This window comes from Marmota flaviventris, chromosome 3 (assembly GCF_047511675.1).
Source record: "Marmota flaviventris isolate mMarFla1 chromosome 3, mMarFla1.hap1, whole genome shotgun sequence".
Taxonomy (NCBI): domain Eukaryota; kingdom Metazoa; phylum Chordata; class Mammalia; order Rodentia; family Sciuridae; genus Marmota; species Marmota flaviventris.
The window spans coordinates 16,275,664-16,294,598 of NC_092500.1; the positions used below are offsets into that span (position 1 = coordinate 16,275,664).

Genomic DNA, 18,935 nt, shown 5'->3' on the forward strand with positions numbered 1-18,935 from the left:
TGGCACACAGTAGGCACTCAGGAGATATTTGAAAAATTAATGAGTTCCGTACTCTTCTGTTTTGTGTGATGTCTTTATTCTAGGTACATGGAAGAGTCAGGGTCAGTTTGAATCCCAATCTGTTCAGTGGAGTAACCTTAGGCAAGCAATTTCTGACCCTCTGTTTCTCTATTTGTAAAGTGGGCAATCTGAATCGTCAGAACTTTTGTGAGATGAGATAACATGGTAGGTGATTGTTTCTTCCTCCAGGAAATCTCTAGCAATGCAAAGACATCCACTGACCCTTATGTGACATTCTGTGGTAACCTCAACATGGAAACAGAACTTCTCGTTTGGGGCCAGATAGAAATTTCTGATTGTGAAAGTTTCATAATTGGCTTCAAAAGTTTGTGCTTGGAGTTTCAGATCCTTTGAGAATTGCATTCTCTTCTAGAAATGTAAAAATCATTTTCAAATGAGTTTTTTTTTCTCTGCACTAATCCCTACTTTGAAACAAAAATAGATTATAAAGAACAGATAATTTTTTAATTGAAATTTGCCCCTACACATTATGACCCTCAAAGGGAAGGAAGGCAGGGCTCGCAGACTTTGCTCCTCTGTACACATATTTTATACACTGTCATCTGATTCACACACGCTCAGAAACTTTTGCAGTGGCAAGGAGTGTGGCCATGGTGATCATCAGTCCTAACTTGCACCTGTGTCCCAGTGGGCACTCGATTCTGTTGTCATTCCACGTATAATCCATGCATAAAAACACATTCTGATAAGACTAAAATCATGGAACTCACTTCATTTCCTTCCTTCTTCCCTTCCTTCCCTCTCCCCCTCTTGCTCTCTTACCTAGAAAGTCTGGCTGTTAAGTCTTGAAATACTCTTTATAACTGCTACTCTGCCTACATTGCAAACTGAACTTAAGGGTGTTTTCATTCTTATAATATGTGATGCCTCCCCCATTCCACTTGCCTCCAAACCCTTTCCCCAACTTAGAGAATTTCTCAGATTACCTTATTAGGAAGCTGTAGCAACATCAGATGGAAACAAGCTTCAGTCTGATAACTAACTTCATGTGCTTCCAGGGAGGAGGGTTCTGCTTACCTGAGTGATGTGATTCTATTGGCCCAGTGTTAGGGTCTGTAAACAAGTCAGGATGGCGCCTGGCATTTTGCCAGAGGGAGTGGTTTGTGAAGTAACGCCAGCAAGCCATTAAGTGTGGAGATTCCTTATTGGTTGACTGCTGTATCTAGTTTATGTTAATTAAGATAAGCTGTGTGGAATGTATATATACCCCTCCTGTCCTACGATAAACGGCTCCCACTCCTGCTGTATCAATGTACACAAGTTCCTCGTCACCCCCCGGTTATTTTACTGCAGCCGGACTGCGACAGCCCAGTGTGGTCCATCTGGCCCAGGACAAGACAATGCACAGGGAGGTTTTTAATTCTGGACCTTGAAGAACTGATGAAACAGGATGGCATGTCTGGAAGGTACAACATGGTTTGTCAACTTTTAGTTTGTCCCTATAAGAACACAGCAGGTCAGCTTTATAATCATGGGCACACAGATTGTTCAAAGTCAGGGAAGCTCTGCATAGCCGTGAGATCCACCTCACTAGCTTAAAGATAGAGGGGGAAATGCAACTTCCACAGAGACAAATGTGACTTGATGAGCAAGAGGGGGTCGGAAGTGTTAGAGTGAGGGTAGCAACTGGTGTTCCCCTGGACCCAGGCTCCATTTCATTGGTGTTTGGTTCTTAGAGTGATAAGTTTAAAAAGGCCATGAGGCTGAATCTGGGCTTGGAAAGAAGGATGGGATTGATTGGTCATGTCTGCCTTGGGCACAGGAAGAGGTGGCTACACCAAAGTCCAGGCATTAGCTCAGCCTATTCTTGGGCAAGGAGTTCTGCAAAGAGACTAATGGCACATTAATTGGTGCTAGATAAACAGGTTCAAATCCCATTTTATTGACGGCACTGCTGTAGTCCCCACTGGGGAAGTAACTTTCCATAACTTCTCTAGCTCAATCAGATAGTAGCTCAGCCATTAGCAGCCAAGGAGCTGGTCCCCTGGATATTACTAGGACATTAAAAAGAGGAAGATTCATGAAAGCCCCCATCTTCTACTTCCTCATTGTGCTCCAGGTTATTCTCTACCTGTAAGGAAACAAAAGCAAAGCAACAGAAAGCAATGAACAAGATGAATGAGGCTGATTTTTAAGGGGGCTGTGTTGCTATTTCTAAATCCAAAAGTCATGAGCAGTAAATAACCAACCCCCTTTCCTCAGAGAAGAAAGTGCACTTTAAAAATAGCTTGATGCTAGTTTTGCCACTGAATGCCATCAAGGTTTTTCCCCCGGGGACTAACATCAGGACCACATGGGTCAGGCGCTGTCTATGTCCTCTGTTTGGAATTTTCCGGGAGGGGCTGGAATGAACCATAACAGCTGTGAGTGGCTTTCAGAGAGCAGTCTGCATGCGCCCTTGGTGCTAAAGTCAGTCTTGTGGACTGAGTCACAGCACTGATGTTTAGAAGCTGCTCAGAGCTGGCTTGTCGTTGGATGCAGTGAGCCTCATTCGTGGATTTACTTTTTCTGTGTCTCCTGCCTCCTGGGAATAAGCTGGTGTGGGTTCTGTGCAAACCATGCCCCTAGAGGAAGCACAGAAACCAACATGTGCAATTGTCCCTTCTGTGTACCCTCAGGTCTGATGTGTTCCAAAACCAACCATGACAAACTCAAAGCAGCCTAAGAAGAGATCCCACTATTCATCGCTGTGCAGGCTGCTTGTTGCCTGGTACAGTGGCCCAGGCGCCGGAGGGCCCACTCGACAGCTGCATTTATCTGGAATACAAACTCAGCTCCCACCAAGTTCAAACACCAGCGTGATATTTCTCTGGACCTCAAAGTGCCTCTCCTCTCTGAAACTGAACTTATTGTCCCTGCCTCTGTAACTATCCCATGTCTCTAACCCCATGATGCTTCGTCCAAAGAGATTATTCTCCAATGATTGAGTCTCAACATCAATGAATACTTTTTTAGCTTTTTCTCATCACACCAGCATTTATCCTACCTGCACATACAGAGATTGTTCTTATTTGTAAAGAAAAATGGCCCTTCCTATCATTAGGCCATGATATGAAATTCTCTTAGACTGGGCTTCACCAGGCCATGAAGATTAAAAATATATAGGGTCCAGGAGGTTAACAAAAATGTGTGAACGGGAAGAGTAGGGATTAGTGGGCCCTGAGGTACTGGATACTATCTGCTCCTCTAAAGAGGTTTCGATTCAATTTTTAAGATACTGGTTATCAAGTGTAACACCCCAGTGTGAAATCACTAAAATTCAAGATCCAGTAACTAAGCATTTATTGGTCATTTCCAAAATGCCAGGCACTCGCCTGATAAGATCATAAATCATGAAACAACAACAAACCTGAAGTAATTCTTGTTATTATCTCTGTTCTACAGAAAGTGAAATCGAGTCACAGAAAATAAAATTAATTATGTAGTAGGTAAGCATCAAACCAAGATTTGAATGCCAAGTGCTCTTAATCTGGTGCTCACATGTAAGAAGAAGAAACAAAATTGTGTGTCTTCAAAGGCCACCAAGAGACTTAGTTCATAGAAACTTCAACCATGACATAGAGGAGGAACTCAATGAATGATTGCAAGTAAAAGGGAGGGGAAGGTTGCTGCCCTCCCTTGAGTGAACCCCAGGATGCTGAATGGCCCGTCCACAGGAAGGTGGCACATGGAATGCAGTGGTCCTTTGTAAGTGTCTGATCCTTTGAACACAATGATCCTTTGTAAGTGAGGGGTCTTCTGTGCCCTTTTATGATGATATTAAATCTTAAAGGAATTTCATTCTACTCGCTTGCCTACTTGGCATCCACCTGTTGATACCTAATACCAAGTTCGGGCTCCATTTGAACCCAAGAGGTGCCTTTTCAATTATTCCGACAGGGTCCATGACTCTCCCTCAATCTGCTGTCCGAATGGTATGATGCTGTGCAGATGATGTACCTGGTTCCAGGCAAGTGGCAGTGACTTGGCTTTTAAAAGACACACAGGAGTGATTCTTACAGGTCACCACCAAGGTCAGAGGACAAAACAACTAGCAGATAACGGTGAGAACCTGCCTGCGTTTAGCCTGGCGATCACGCAACCCTCCGCTGAACATTTCTGCCTCAATGTCCCAAGGCACCTAGAACTCAGCGTGGTCACAACAGAGCGGTTTATCTCTTCCTCATGCCCAAACTTGTTCTTCCTGGAGCGTTTTTATGCTAGTTAACAATTCTGCCATCCTACTAGTTGCTTTAGATAAGATTTATGCCCCCGTGACCAAAATACCCAACAGAATAACTTAGAGGCAGAAAAGTCTATTTTGGCACCTTGCATTCTCCCTCTCTCCCAAGGCCATTTCCAATTGCTGACCCAGTCTTAGTGATCCTTCCTCTACGTCTCTCTCCATTTTAACTTTGCCCCGTCTTTTCTTTTGTTGCTTTTGTGGAGGGATCTCTCTCTCTCTCTCTCTCTCTCTCTCTCTCTCTCTCTCTCTCATCTGAACTATGGAAATTGTGTCTGCACTGTTGCTCTAGGTCTCTCTCTTCCCCTTCCCCACTCCTCGCTCTGGTCTGAGTGACCTTCCTAACACAGCAGCGCCTGTATTCATACTTCTGTTGACTCTGTTTCTTACCGTCCAGTGTCTTTATCATGACCTTTCATATGACCTGTCACCCATTCCCACCCACATCCCACAACCCCAACCCAACACTGTTCTAGAACTTTACAGACCTGCCACACTGCTCTTACACCCCTCTGGGATTTGCACAAGCTCTCCATCTGTTTGGAGTGTTGCTCTCTTTGGAAAACTCGTGTTTCCATTTCAAGGCACCAGTTATGTGTTACATCCTCTGTGAAGTCTCCATAGATTCCTTTGGCATATTTAATTCATATTAACCCCAAGCTCTACGATCACCCCTCTATTATACTCTTGAAATCAAGAGCTTCTAAGCCTACTACCCCCATTAGACAGATTCTAAACATAAAAGGGCAATACCTGATGTACACTCACATCTCCCGTTCACATTTAATGTTGACTTCATCTGTCCAACATTCACCATTCAATAAATAGTTACCAAGTACCAGCCATTTGATAAGCATTGGACAAAATACTCGGGGACACAATGGTGAACAAAACCAGGTATGGCCCCTGTCCTCAGGAAGCTTGCAATCAGTCACAGAGACAGACACTAATCCAGTGCAAACAAAGATACCTGTAAAATCAAAACTGCAACTAACTGCACTAAATTAACTGCATTAAGTGTCCTGAGGAAGACCCATGGTACGGAGACAATGGAGTTAGACTGCGCCAGGGAAATCAGGGAAGGAGATAAGCCGAGTGAGGCACTATGAACGGCAGTGACAAAGAGGTAAGAGAAGGGCCAAGCAGAAGCAGTAGTGTGTGCAAAGGCCCTGAAGCAGAAGGAAGTCTAGAAAGTGCGAGAAACTGAAAGGCCACGGTGGCTCGTTGGAGGGATGAAGACAGAGACGTGGGCAGCGCCGTTCCAGGCAGGGCCTTGAAGTTCAAGTTGAGAAGCTTCGTCGACATTAAAGGAGCAGTGGGAGACCCTGCAGCAGGTAAGCGAAGAAAAACAAGACCACTTTGTGTTTCGAGGTCTCTTTGGCTACAGAATGGAGAACCAATGGGGTGTAGAAATAAGTAGGAAATGAGAGCCAACGTCCAAGTAAGAGAAGACGGAGACCTGAACTAGCAGGAGAAGTGGTAGTGAAGAAAGGTGGGGGAATCTGCAAGGTTTTTTAGGAGTAGAAAGAACATAAAGGGGTGGGAATGGATTCCATCCGTGTATAGGAAAGGACAAGACTTCGGGGCAGGGTTGTTTGGGTGGCTCTAAAGATCTTCAACACTCTGCGGGACTCAGAAAGCATTTATATTTTCTAGTGCAGATCTCAAGAACATGGGAAGAGGGAGGGGAGGGGAACTGAGGATTCCAGCTCCAACCAGGATCTCTGGAGCAGCGGGTGGGCGGTGGAGAGAGAGCAAACGTGATAAAAAGTTGCCGGATCAGGGTGCAAATTGGCTCAGATGAACTTCAAGATATGACGGTGCCCTGGAAGAGGAGGAGAGAAGTGACAGAGGTTAAGGACCCCCGGTGCGTCCGCAGCTGAGCCTTGGACCAGGAGTGGATGTCAGGCAGGGAAGGAGGCGAGGAAGGGTCCCTGAAGGGGAACAGGACCCGGCTGCTGACAAGGGAAGTAAAGCTGTTGGGTGCCTCCTCCAGTTCAGCTCCCTTAAACTGGGAAACAAGACGAGCAAAGCTTGTTGCAGATTCCACTTAAAAGATACTAAAGAGGATATGGCTGAGGGCCTGCCAAGGAGCCAGGACATGCCACTGACCTCCTTAGAGGTCGGAAGCTGTTGGCACAATTGCAGCCATCTTCCTTTCCCCACCCCCACTGTATAGATACTGTTCTTATTCCCAAGAATAGAGACTAGCCCGAGATAAAGCCCACCAGTCTGGAGACTGTCGGTCTCTCCCTGTTCTCCCAACCTACCGGCCCCTGAGATGGGGACGTACTGGTTTCCCTGTTCTCTCTTTGAGAAGATAAAAGGGCATCTTTCCTGCCCCCATGTCCTCTCCCCATCCCACCCTCCCCTTTGCCCAAAGTTCCTCCATTTTTCGCATTCCCCACCCCCATTATGGATCAGCATCCACTTATCAGAGAGAACATGCAGCCTTTGGTGTTTTGGGATTGGCTTCCAACACACTTAGCATGATGATCTCAACTCCATCCATTTACCTGCAAACGCCATGATTTTATTCTCTTTTAATGCTGAGTGATATTCCATTGTGTATATACTCCACATTTTCTTTATTCATTTATCTATTGAAGGGCATCTAGGTTGGTCCCACAGTTTAGCTATTGTGAATTGAGCTGCTAAAACATTAATGTGGCTGTGCTCCTGTAGTATGCTGATTTTACGTCCTCTGGGTATAGAGTGGGATAGCTGGGTCAAGTGGTGGTTCCATTCCAAGTTTTCTAAGGAATCTCCATACTGCTTTCCAAATTGGTTGCATCAATCTGCAGTCCCACCAGCACATATGGTGGGACGCTACATCATGTACCGCGAGAGAATTTAAAAGTTGTGTAGCAATTACGTATAATGAATCAAAATGCATTCTGTTGTCATATGTACCTAACTAAAATAAATTAACTAATTAATAAAAAAAAAGCAAGTTGCTAAACAACTCAGTGAGACCCTCTCAATAAAATACAAAATAGAGCTGGGATGTGACTCAGTGGCCTAAATGAATAAAAAAGAAAAGAAAATAAAATCTTATCTGAGATTCAAGGCAAAAAAAAAAAAAAAAAAAAAAAAGATAAAAGGCCATGCCGGTTTCCCTGTTCCCCCTCTGAGAGATAGGAAAACTGCCTCTCTTTGATCCCAAGAAACAAACTTGCCTTCCACAAGATCAGAGGATGCTTACCATGTCAGTCAGGACTAAACCCGCCCCTAACACACGGCCATGATTCTAGCCTAGAAAGGTAGCATTCAAGGGAGAGTTGCTGCTGTCTCTCTCTCTCTCTCTCTCTCTCTCTCTCTCTCTCTCTCTCTCTCTCTCTCTCTCCAAACCTGCTCCATATTCCAGGTGTGGGTTTGATCAGTCCTGCATCACTTTTCTTTCAGAAGCCACACTTTGTCTTCTGGTATGAGGCTGTGTAGGCTGAAGGTCAGAGGCTGCAGCTTTTTTATTTATTATTTTGTGATTTTTTTGATAGGAAGCTGATAGCTATTTTTTAATTTGTTCTTTCTAGACATATGTGCCAGTAGAGTATATTTGGACATGTTTTACATACACAGAGTATAACTTCTCATTCTTGTGTTTGTACATGATGTGGAGTTTCACTGGTCGTGTATTCATATCTGAACACAGGAAAGTTATGTCCAATTTATTCTACTGTCTTCCCTATCCCATTTCCCCTCCCTTCCCTTCATTCCCCTTTGTCTAATCCAATGGACTTCTATTCTTCCCTACCCAGCCCCCCTTATTGTGTGTCAGCATCCACATATCAGAGGGAACACTTGGCCTTTGGCTTTTGGGGATTGGCTTATTTCACTTAGCATGATAGTCTCCACATCCATCCTTATCAGCAAATACCATAATTATATTCTTCTTTATGGCTGAGTAATATTCCATTGTGTATATGTACCACATTTTCTTTATCCGTTCATCTGTTGAAGGACACCTAGGTTGGTTCCGTAGCTTACCTATTACAAACACTGCAGCTATTTTAAATCACAGCTGCACCTTTGATTCAGTGCTTGAGAATCCACTACATCATAGGCAAGTGGACTAAGTTCTGAAACTGGAAAGATGAATAAAACATGGCCTCTTCTTAGTGGTCTTACAATCTATAAGATGCTTCTTAATGAAGTTCAACCATAAAAAATAATACATATAAGCATTTGGGTGTATAGGACAGTCAAAATAAAAAATGAAAAATTCTAACTGGACTGATAGAATATATAGGAGACCATTGTTTCTTAACGTGCAATCTCCCTGGACTAGAAGCATGTGAATCACAATGGAGTGCCTGTAAACTACAGATTTTAAACCCAATACAGTTTATAGAATTAAGGACTCTATAGGATGGGGCCTATAGAGTTTGTTTGGTACTGGGAATTGAACCCGGGGCACTTAACCACTGAGACACATCCCCGGCCACATATATATATATATATATATATATATATATATATATATATATATTTTTTTTTTTTTTTTCCAGACAGGCTCTTGCTAAATTGCTGAAGCTGGCCTCAAACTTGCAATCCTCCTGCCTCAGCCTCCCGAGTTGCTGTGATTACAGGCGTGCACCATCATGCAGGGCAAGAATCGGCATCTTAAAACGAGTTCCCAAGAGATTCTAGTGACCACTAGAAGTTCCACTGTATTTTTTAAATTCTAATTTGTTATATATGACAGCAGAATGCATTACAATTCATATTACACACATAGAGCACGATTTTTCTTATCTCTGGTTGTATGCAAAGTATATTCACACCATTCGTGTCTTCATACGTGTACTTAGGATAATAAATTTCCACTGTATTAAGGCAGAAGTGGAACTGGATGTTAGAAAACTAGAACCCTCTTCTCTTTTGCCCTTTTTGGGGGTTTGGAGGGAATGGAAAAAAATATTAAGTATGAAGCAAGCAAAATCTCCTGTATATCCTGCTTCAAGATGAGGATCCTAAATAATTAACAGACAGGGAGTTCCAGGGTTAAAATTCTTTGCACCCCTCTTTGCTTATACATAAATAATCTGTACTCTTGTTTGCCAACACCAAGCAGAGGCCTCGGATATGATTAGTCGTGTTGTTGAGAACATCACAGAAAACACAGGCATAAATTATTCCATGTGCAGCTTCCTGTCAGTGTCGAGTATGTACATTTTCAACCCCAGCCTGTAAGCTGCGTTAAGTCTACTTTTAAATGGCTTCTGCATGTGCATGACTTGTAAAGAAATCTGTCACTTTGGGTTAAGAGATGGCACTGTGAGTTTGTCTTGTTGTGCAGATTCTGATGGTTTTTCCATCTTAACCACACTTCAACAACAACAACAACAATACTCGAAGAGGAAAGCAGGAAAGAAGAATCACTTCGCAAGGAAGAGAGAGCTCCCTTGAATTTTATATGAAGAAAGACCAAGTGCCAGTTTTCTGGGAAATCCTTGTTTCATGTCACCTGTAAACAGGAGTGTGAAGGAAGGGGTCAGAGTTGGACTTCATTACCGACAGGCAAAGAACCATCTACCCCCTGACTGTAATATATGTAGGGGATCATTCCTGGTGGGTAGGGAAAAGACGGGCATTGTGTTAAATTTAAATCTTGCGGAGACTAAGTAAAATTCTAAACAAGTCACAAAGCAAAGCCAAGCCTGGGAAACAGTCAGCACCCTGATGTTGAAGCCTCCGGGAGGCAGAGACTTGTAGAACCTTAGGGCTCAAAAGATCCAAAGAAAAAAATCACCTAACATCGGGAAAAGCATGAATTTTAGAGTGGGGACGTGCCCTCCCAGATTCACAGGGCAAATCAGCAGCAGAACTGATCTAGAAACCTCACCCTGCACTTCCAGGCTCCCAGGGCCTCTGAGCTTATGCCCACCATCCAGTATGCTACATATGACAACCCCCAAAAGGATCACTCAGCATTCCCCACCACCACCAAAACCCTGAGGGCCTTATCCTTCAGAAGCAACAGCTTCATTATACTTCGTCATTTAACAAATACAGAACCCAGCTGGGGGTCTGCATGGTCACACACCTCCCTGGTCTAAGCCTTGCAGGAGCCTTTCAAAACTCAAGGCCGGATTTGGGACATGAGGGTCCCTGAGGTATTGCACATGTGTGTATATGCATGTGTGCGTTCAAGGGCGTGGGGGTCAGGGGAAAGTCAATCATGTGTACCGGGAAAACGACTTTGATCCACATCTTCCGCTGCCCCATAAAACAACTTGAAGCCACTAAAGCATCTGAGCACTCGAGGGTTTTAATCACTCAGGCGTTTGGAGCATCGTCATCTGATCCTCAGCCTCGGGCCCCTTCATTCAGATGGCTGGATGCCATCGCAATGAGACCACTGCACTTGCCCTCGGCAAAGGTCCCCCATCACTCACCTGCTCTCACTCTTTGTGCCGGGGGGGGGGGGGGGGGGGGGGGGGGAAGGGACCCAGAATAGTCCAAGAGACCTTAACTTCAGTTCTAACTAGGCACTTCAGCCTCCTAAGTCGGCCTTCCCAGGTGAAAAGGGGGTAAATTTATTTTTCTTATCATGGGCCTACAGGGAGGGTCTCAAAAGAGTCCAAAAGTCCATTAAAAAAAAATTGCATTAAAGAAGGGGAACAAGGGTGAGGGGAGAGAAAGCTGGCAACGTAAGAAACAAAACTAGTATCACGTACTTGATTCATCTATTTTATAATAAGTTGAAATCAGGCTCCTCTGAATCTCAGTGGATCCTTGGGTCCCATAATTAAATTGGGAACATGAAGCCGATCCAGTGTCCTTTGCTGCCTTTGTCATTTTGGTGACTAGGGCGCAACTGGAGCTGCCTTTTTGGGGGCATGAGCCTCATGGGCAGCTGCTGCACAGTGACCTGGGCTGTCAGCAGCAGAGGGCAGATGGCAAAGCGGGGGTTCCATGAGGTCAGGCCAAATGGGTCCTGCAAAGCAGACCCTGAGAGAACTGACAGGCCACCTCTGGTGGCATCCTCTTGTGGCCCGTCAGTCCAGGGGCTCTGTCACCCAGGAGAGCTCTGTGGGAACTGGCATTGTTGAGTGTGGTAGGGGGCATTGCAATGACCGTGCAGGAAAATATCTCTCCAGTCACAATGAAGGTGACCTTCTAAGGCTCATTGCTTTAATTTTTTTTCCTTTTTGGTCCCTCATCAACTTCTGTTCCTGCCAGTGCCTTGCCCCTTCCATTTGTGCAACACACACACATACACACACGGCATGCACTGGCACACATGTACAGATGGGAGCTCTGTGGGTCCTTCTGAGCTAAAGAAGCTCAATTAATCTAAGAAAAAAAAAAAAACAAAACCCAAGGATTAGCACAACCCCCTTGTCCCCTCTAGTGAAATTTGCTGGTGTTGATTCCCTAGAGCGCCCTCATGTGACCCTCTGTGGTAATACCACTCGAGACTTTGGATTGAAGAAGGTTTAAGTACAACGTCATCACATCCAAAGCATCCCAAGGCTTGTCTCTTGTACCTTAGCATCCTGGGTGACCCTGAAAGTCTGAGAAGTGTTCTGTGAGGTCTTGAGAGAGTGCAAGGCCTTGACCACACCCCAAATGTGCATCTGGGAAAAACCTGGCCAGTCTGCAGGGACTTTCCTGACTCAGGGCTTGGATCCCTCACTCATAGCCCTGGGCAGTGAGCATGGCTAACTGCTGGACAGAGACCAAGTCGGAGGAGCTGTGCAGTTCTCCTCCCTGGCCCAATAGAGAAGTGGTCAGCATAGGTGAGCAGACATCGGGGACAGAATTGAAAGTCCACTACATCATAGGCAAGTGAACTAAATTCTAAAACTAGAAAGATGCACAAGACATGGCCTCTTCCTAGTAGTTTACAATCCATAAGATGCTACTTAATGAATTTCAACCCAAAGCAGGGTTCAGGGAACACCAGCATCAGGATCTCCTGAAGTGTTTAGAACTGCAGATATCTGGGCCCTGCCGGGGGCCCGTGGAAGACAATCTTTGCCGCTGGGACCCCAAAACCTGCATTTTCAGTAAGTTTTTAAGCTGAGTTTTAGGCACTAAAGTTTAAGCAATCTCCCTTATTCTTTTCACACCCCCCTGAGATTAGAGATTTTATCTTAACAAAAGCCTTTAATGCCATAAGTCATCAAGGCGACTTCAGCTACTGTGGTAGAGGGGCGGGGAGCTATTTTTAAGTAAGGAGGAGGAGAGGGCCTGGTGCCTCTCCATTTTCCCACAGAGGCAGGTGCACGTGGCAGCAGGTACAAAGAGCTACTGAGTCGACCCCCTGAGTGCACTCCAGAGCCACTGCACACACAGTGGAGGTGGGGACATTTCTGGAAGAAGGAACCTTATCTGGGAACTTGGGGATCCAGGTGGGAGTGGAGAGGGGCCCTCACAGCCTCAGCTCACCTCTGGAGGGTGCCAACTCGGGTAAGAGGAGCCCTTCCCGTCTCTAGCTTCATCACGTCTCATCTAAGAAACACCCCTGGGTGCCTTGTACGGACTGATATTTGTACCTGTCTCAGTAATATTATCATCATCATCATCATCCTCAATTTCAGAGTCCGGAAACTGACTGCTGTGGGAACCATGGATATGAAGTGACTCAAATGTTTCCGTGCTGAGCCTGCAGGGAGTGAGGAGCTCCGAGGGTCCCTCCCTCCTCCTCCCTGGCCCCCCACTGTCCTCTGTCTCTTTTCCAACAATATGAGGCTTCTTTCTGTTCCTCAAATCCAACAAGCATGGCCAGTCCTCACGAGAAGACGGAGGCTGGCCTGGCTGTTCCAGTGGGGAGGCCGTCTGCAGACCTTCTGTCTTGGGCACAGGGCCTTGAGTGGTTGCTCCTGTTCCCATCCTGGGGAAGGGGTGGGATGAAGCATGCACTGGCAGCCCCCCCCCAGCTGCCATTCAGAGAGGTGAGGGGAGCCAGGGGAGGACAAAGCTGTCCTTCTCTCAGGTGCTCAAGGAGACAGGGAAGCAGTGGAAGGAGCAGGAGCCTGGCCTCTGACAGACAGACAGGACTTCCACTCAGCCCTCTCTCACTAGTTGGAGGACCTGAGGTGAAGTTCTCGAACTCTCTATGGATGGCTGAGCAATATCCTTCTCTCATAGCTGTTGTGAAGATTAACACAGACAAGGCGTGTAAATCAATTACACTCCGTCTGGGACACACAGCTGCTCTGTTCATACCAACCGTGGTGACCGGATGTTTGGGAGTGGCACTCCTCAGTTGACAGCTCTAGGGTCTGCGGAAGACCTCATTCATTGTATTTTATATTCCCCATTCACTCTCCATCCTCACTCTAACTCCCCTACCTTTCTTTCTGGAATTTTGTATATGTCCCTAGAAGTTTTAGCATCTCTGAAAAACACAGAACTCTGTTTCGTGTAGATATTAAGATCCTCAAACGGCTCTGTGCTATAAATCGTGGTGCTCCGTTTGCACTCCATGGTGGGGTTTTGAGAGGTTTCCATGATTATTGTTTGCCAGTGGTTCTCAACTTCACTACATACCAGTATCACTTGGGGAACATTTGAAACATAACCAAACCTAGACCTCCGTTCCAGTGATTCTGACTTCATTTATCTAGGGTGGAGGCCAAGCTTCAGGTCATTCTAAAGTGTAGCCAGGATTGAGAACCACTGCTGTGTGTAAATCCAGTTTATAGGCTGGGACTTCTCTGGCAGCGAGGAGACCCAGAGCCCACTTTTTTCTAGCCTCAGTCAGTCCTTGAAGCAAAATCCGACAATGATGACCCTCAAGACAGTAACAAAGGAGAGAAGAAGAGAGTAGGGGGCACTTGTAAGGAAGGGGAGGGGGCAACCCACAGCCTCCTCAGGGGGCATGTAAGGAAGGGAGAATCAAGCCTGTCACTCTGGCTCATTTGCAAGTCATGAAGCAATGTGTTGATTTGTCTTTTTGTCCTCTTAATCTCCCAGGCTTTCATGAGCACCTCTGTGTGCCAGGCATCCTGTTAAGTATGAAGGATATGGCAGTGAACGGAGCAGACAGAGTCTCAGTTCTCAATAGCTTTCCAACTTGTTAAAAGGCAGCTTCTCGGGCTCCATTCCCGAGCTTCTGATGTGACAGGCGCAGGGCTTGGCTCAGGAACCTGCGTCTTGAACAACTGCAGCAGGCGATGCTGAAGCCAGTGGTCCTGGGTGTCCTCGGAGGAGACTTGGTCCAGTTGATGAGAGTCAGGTGAATTTACCATCCCCCCCCACTAGAATTTTTTGAGAAGGCAGAACCCCTTTTCCTAGGTGTCTTCAGAAGCAGTCACAACCTTGGACCCCTCTACCTGTGGCCAGACATCCCTACAGTCCATTCATCTTATGGTAGCACAGATGCGTTGGCTGGGTCTCTAGCAGCTGGTCTCTGAGGCAGCTCTCGCCCTCTCCTAGGAGAAAGCTATGTTGCTAGGTGACCGTGTGAAGGGCACACCTGCAGGATTTATCCCCATGCCCCTCGGCTTCAGAAGGTGGACTACTCACCACCAGGTTACAACGGGTCCCCCACTCACACTGTCATCTCCTGGAACGCGCAATGGCACTTCTAAGTGCTGTCAGAAGCACTTACATGGTGCTGTGGGATGGCTGTTCCAACCTGATTCCTGAGCCAGTCATGAGCTGGGTGCTCCCTTCTTCCCACACCTGAACTACACAGAGGACGACCTCTAACCTGGCATTAACTGGCACGAAGAGCTGGTTGGCTCGTTGGAAAAATGCAGCTACACTTGGGGATCATTCAAAGGTCAGGGACACATACATAGAACGTTTTATTTTCACCTAAAACGTAAGGGAACACTCACGAGTCAGATCTTTAATGTAGAACCAAGCTTTTTTCTTTGACTGTGAGCGCTGATTGATGTTCTAGAATTCTCTCTAGCATAAACTAGTCTTCTACACATATATCCTATGAACTCTTGTTTCTATTTGCTTAAAGTAAAGCACCTTCTAAGGAAGATTAGGAACAAAATTCCATGTAAGGTATACTCCAGTAATTAGTTATTAAAATTTTAGACATACAAATAAGTGGAAAAATGGCAAAATAAACATCAACTATCTGCTGGCTAAATTAAACACTGTTATCATTTTGCTGTATTTAACTTATTTCTCACAATGTATTCACATCTACCTGTGTTTTAATTTTTGTATATTTTTCTATTTGAAAATGAGTGCCGACGTCATGACACTTGACCCTTAAATACATCAGCATGTAGCTGTGAGGAGGTGTTTCTCTATAAATTTCACATCATAAAAAATAATAACTTCCAGATAGCATCTGATATCTAGCACTCAAGTTTTCCCATCTGTCACAAGATTGTCTAATTAAAGGTGGTTGGTTTGGTATTTTTGTTTTTGTTTTTCTTCAACCAAGATCCAGTCCTGGTTCCCATGTTACATTTAATGTTATATTTTTATGGCTCCCCTGTATTTTCCTTCTTGACAGTGACTTTAGGAAGAGTTTTGTACACATCCAACATTCTGGATTTATCTCAGTGTTTTCTCACAGCACACGATTTCTCTTTAATCTACTTTCACTGTAAACTGGAAATCAGGTGTAAAAGTTTGACTAGACACAGGTTAAATATTTTGGGTAGAATTCTGCCCTGGCGATGCTATCTACTTCATACCCGCATCACATCTTCCACAGGTATAAGCTAAGCACATGTGAGCATTTATCTGGGAATATACCTGGAAGTGGGTGGAGTTTCTGGGTCACAGGGCACATAATTGTTCAGTGTCCACCAGTGATTGTAGCAGTTAACATCCCCATCAACAGTATAAGAGAACCCTCCTGGCTCCACGTCCTCACCATTTGAAATTGTCATTCTAGTAAGTTTGTGATGGTATCAGACTAGAATTTTATTTTGATTTTCCCCAATGGCCTTGAGCTTCTCAGTTACATGCTTATTGTTCATTTAGATATATAACACTTCATTCTTTTGCCCATTTTTACTTGGTTTGTTTATCTTTTTCAAAAATCGATTTGTAACACTAGACATGAGTCCTTTGTTAGTTGTATGTATTTCAAACATCTCCTACCCTGTGGTCTGCATTTCTACACCCTGAATAGAGCCCTTTGATGAATATAACTTCTGAATCTTAATAGTCTACCCACATCTATCCACCAATTCCATTATGCTGAGTGGCTTTACATCTTGCTTCAGAAATCTTTGTCAGTCTCAGTATCATCAAAAGATGGCATCTTCTAGAAACTCTAATTGTTTTTACTCTCAGAATGAGATCCATAGTTCACCTGAGATTAGTTGTTGCTGTTCTATATGGTGTGAGACAGACACAGGGGTCAATGTCATTCCATTTTTTTTTACATTTGACTAGGAAATTTTGTTAAGCAGATCATCTTCTTTGCTCTGCTTTACTATGTCACAAATCAAGTGTTAACACTTGAGTGGGTCTCTATCTGGACTTCTGCTAAATTGGTTCTTTCACATATTCTTATGTCAAGCTATTTTAATTATTACACTTATATAACTCTTAATATTCAATATTAGACGAAGACCAAGATTGCCTTCATTGTTGGAAAGAGGGGTTTGCATTTCTGCATAAAACTTAGACAGCAACTTGAAAAGTTCTAATAAAAGCTACAGACTTTTTATTGAGATTGCATTGAAGGCAGGCGCACTGGCCCACACCTGTAATCCCAGCAGCTCCTGAGGCTGAGGCAGGAGGATCGAGAGTTCAAAGCCAGTCTCCGCAATGATGAGGTGCTAAGCAACTTAGTGAGACCCTGTGCCTAAATAAAATACAAAATAGGGCTGGAGAATGTGCTGTAGTGGTTGAGTGCCCCTGAGTTCAATCCCTGGTATCCAAAAAAAAAAAAAAAGATTGCATTGAATCTATAGCTCCATTTGGGGAGAAGTCACAGTACCCTCTCTATTTAGATCTAATTTGAGTTCTCTTAATAATGTTTTGTAATTTTGCCTAATTCACTATTAATTCTAATAGTTGTAGATTATTTTGGATTTTCTAGGCACCCAGTCATATTATGTATGAATAATCGTAATTACTTCCTAATTAAAATCTCCACAGATGGGTTCAACAATAGGGTGGCAAGAACAAAGGAAAGAACCAGTGAACTTGAAAACATAATGAGAAAAACTACCCAACCTGAACAACAGAAGGATAAGAATGGAAAAATTGACAAGGCCTAGAAATACGTATAAATATAGCAAAAGATCTAAGATCCATGTCATCTGAGTTCCAGAAAGAGAGGGAAAAGATGATCAGGCTGAAGTAATTTTTAAGAATCAATGGCTTGAAATTTTCTAAACCTGAAAAAATAATTTAATACGATATAATAAACCTAAAGATTCAAGAAACTTAGAAAACTCTAAATTGGATAAACATTTTTTAAAAACTACACAAGACTCATGAGAGTCTTGTGACAAAGAAGAAAGAGAAGGAGAAGAAGGAGGGGGAAGAGAAGGAGAAGGTAAAAGAGGAAGAAGAGGAGGAGAAGACTTAAAAAAAAATCTTAAAAGCAACAGGAAGAAACATTGCACTATCTGTGAGGTGAAAACAGTTCAAGTGGAGCATACTTCAAAGCCAGATAGAAATGTCATGATTGTTTTCCAAATGCTGAAAGAAAGAATGATCAACGTATAATTCTACCTGCTGAGAAAATATCCTTCAGGAATCAAGACATGCTCAAATGGAGAAAAACTAAGAGCTTGTCCCCAGGAGAACTAATTCAAAAGAACAGCTAAAGAAACTTATGTAAACAGAAAGGAAATCTAGGAATATCGAGAAGGAATAAAGAACACAGAAAGAGAAAACCACATGGGCAAATACATGTTTTTTTCCTTCAGTTTTCTAAGTTGTATTTGTCAATTAAAGCAAAAACCATATGCATTTGATATGGTTTGTAAAGAAAATATTTAAATCTATTATATTAAAAATGAACAAATAACTTTATACCTAAGGCACCCACTAAAGGGCTATACAAAGGTATATACTGGAAAACATCATAAAATATGTAAAGTAACCTACAGGAGGGCAGGAAAATGAAAACAGAGAAACAGAAAGCAAAAAGAACACAGAGAAATAAAAAAATAAAATGGCAGACTTCAAGTATCAACGTGTCAATAGTACATTAAGTGCAAGTAATCTATATAAATGAAAAACAGGGATTGGCAGAATAAATGTAAAAACACTGTCTACAAGAAACTCTTATCAAATATAATGATATGCACAGTTTAAACGTGAAAGGAAGGAACCAGAGGAACCATGCAAACATGAATCAAAAGAAAGTAGGAATGGCTATATTACTGTCAGATGAAGTAGACTTTGGAGCAAAGGGAGCTACCAGGGACATTATGCAATGTTAAAAGGGTAAAGCCACCAAAAACCATAGCTATCCTAAATGCATATCCAGTCACCTGATTTGGGACAGTTACAATTCAATAAAGGAAGAAATTTTTTTTTTCAACAAATGGTGTTAGAGCAATTCTATATCCAAAGACAGATACATGAAGTGTGCCCTAAGCCTAACACCTGATGGAATAACTAACTCAAAATAGATCATGCATTTAAATGTAAAACATAAAGCTATAAAACTTCTGGAAGAAAATACAGGAGAAAAATCTCCAGGCCTTAGGGCTTGGTGAAGAGTTCTTAGATA

At 43.6% G+C, this 18,935-nt stretch overlaps 1 long non-coding RNA gene across 1 annotated transcript in view; it reads right to left on the bottom strand.

Moving 5' to 3' along the window:
* Nucleotides 1-1,976: 1,976 nt before the first annotated feature.
* The window catches only part of LOC139704984 (uncharacterized), a 35,443-nt gene continuing 18,484 nt past the window's right edge, over nucleotides 1,977-18,935 (bottom strand). Inside the window, exon 3 of the long non-coding RNA XR_011706912.1 lies at nucleotides 1,977-2,152. This is a non-coding gene — a long non-coding RNA (uncharacterized lncRNA). The remainder of the gene's footprint in view (nucleotides 2,153-18,935) is intronic.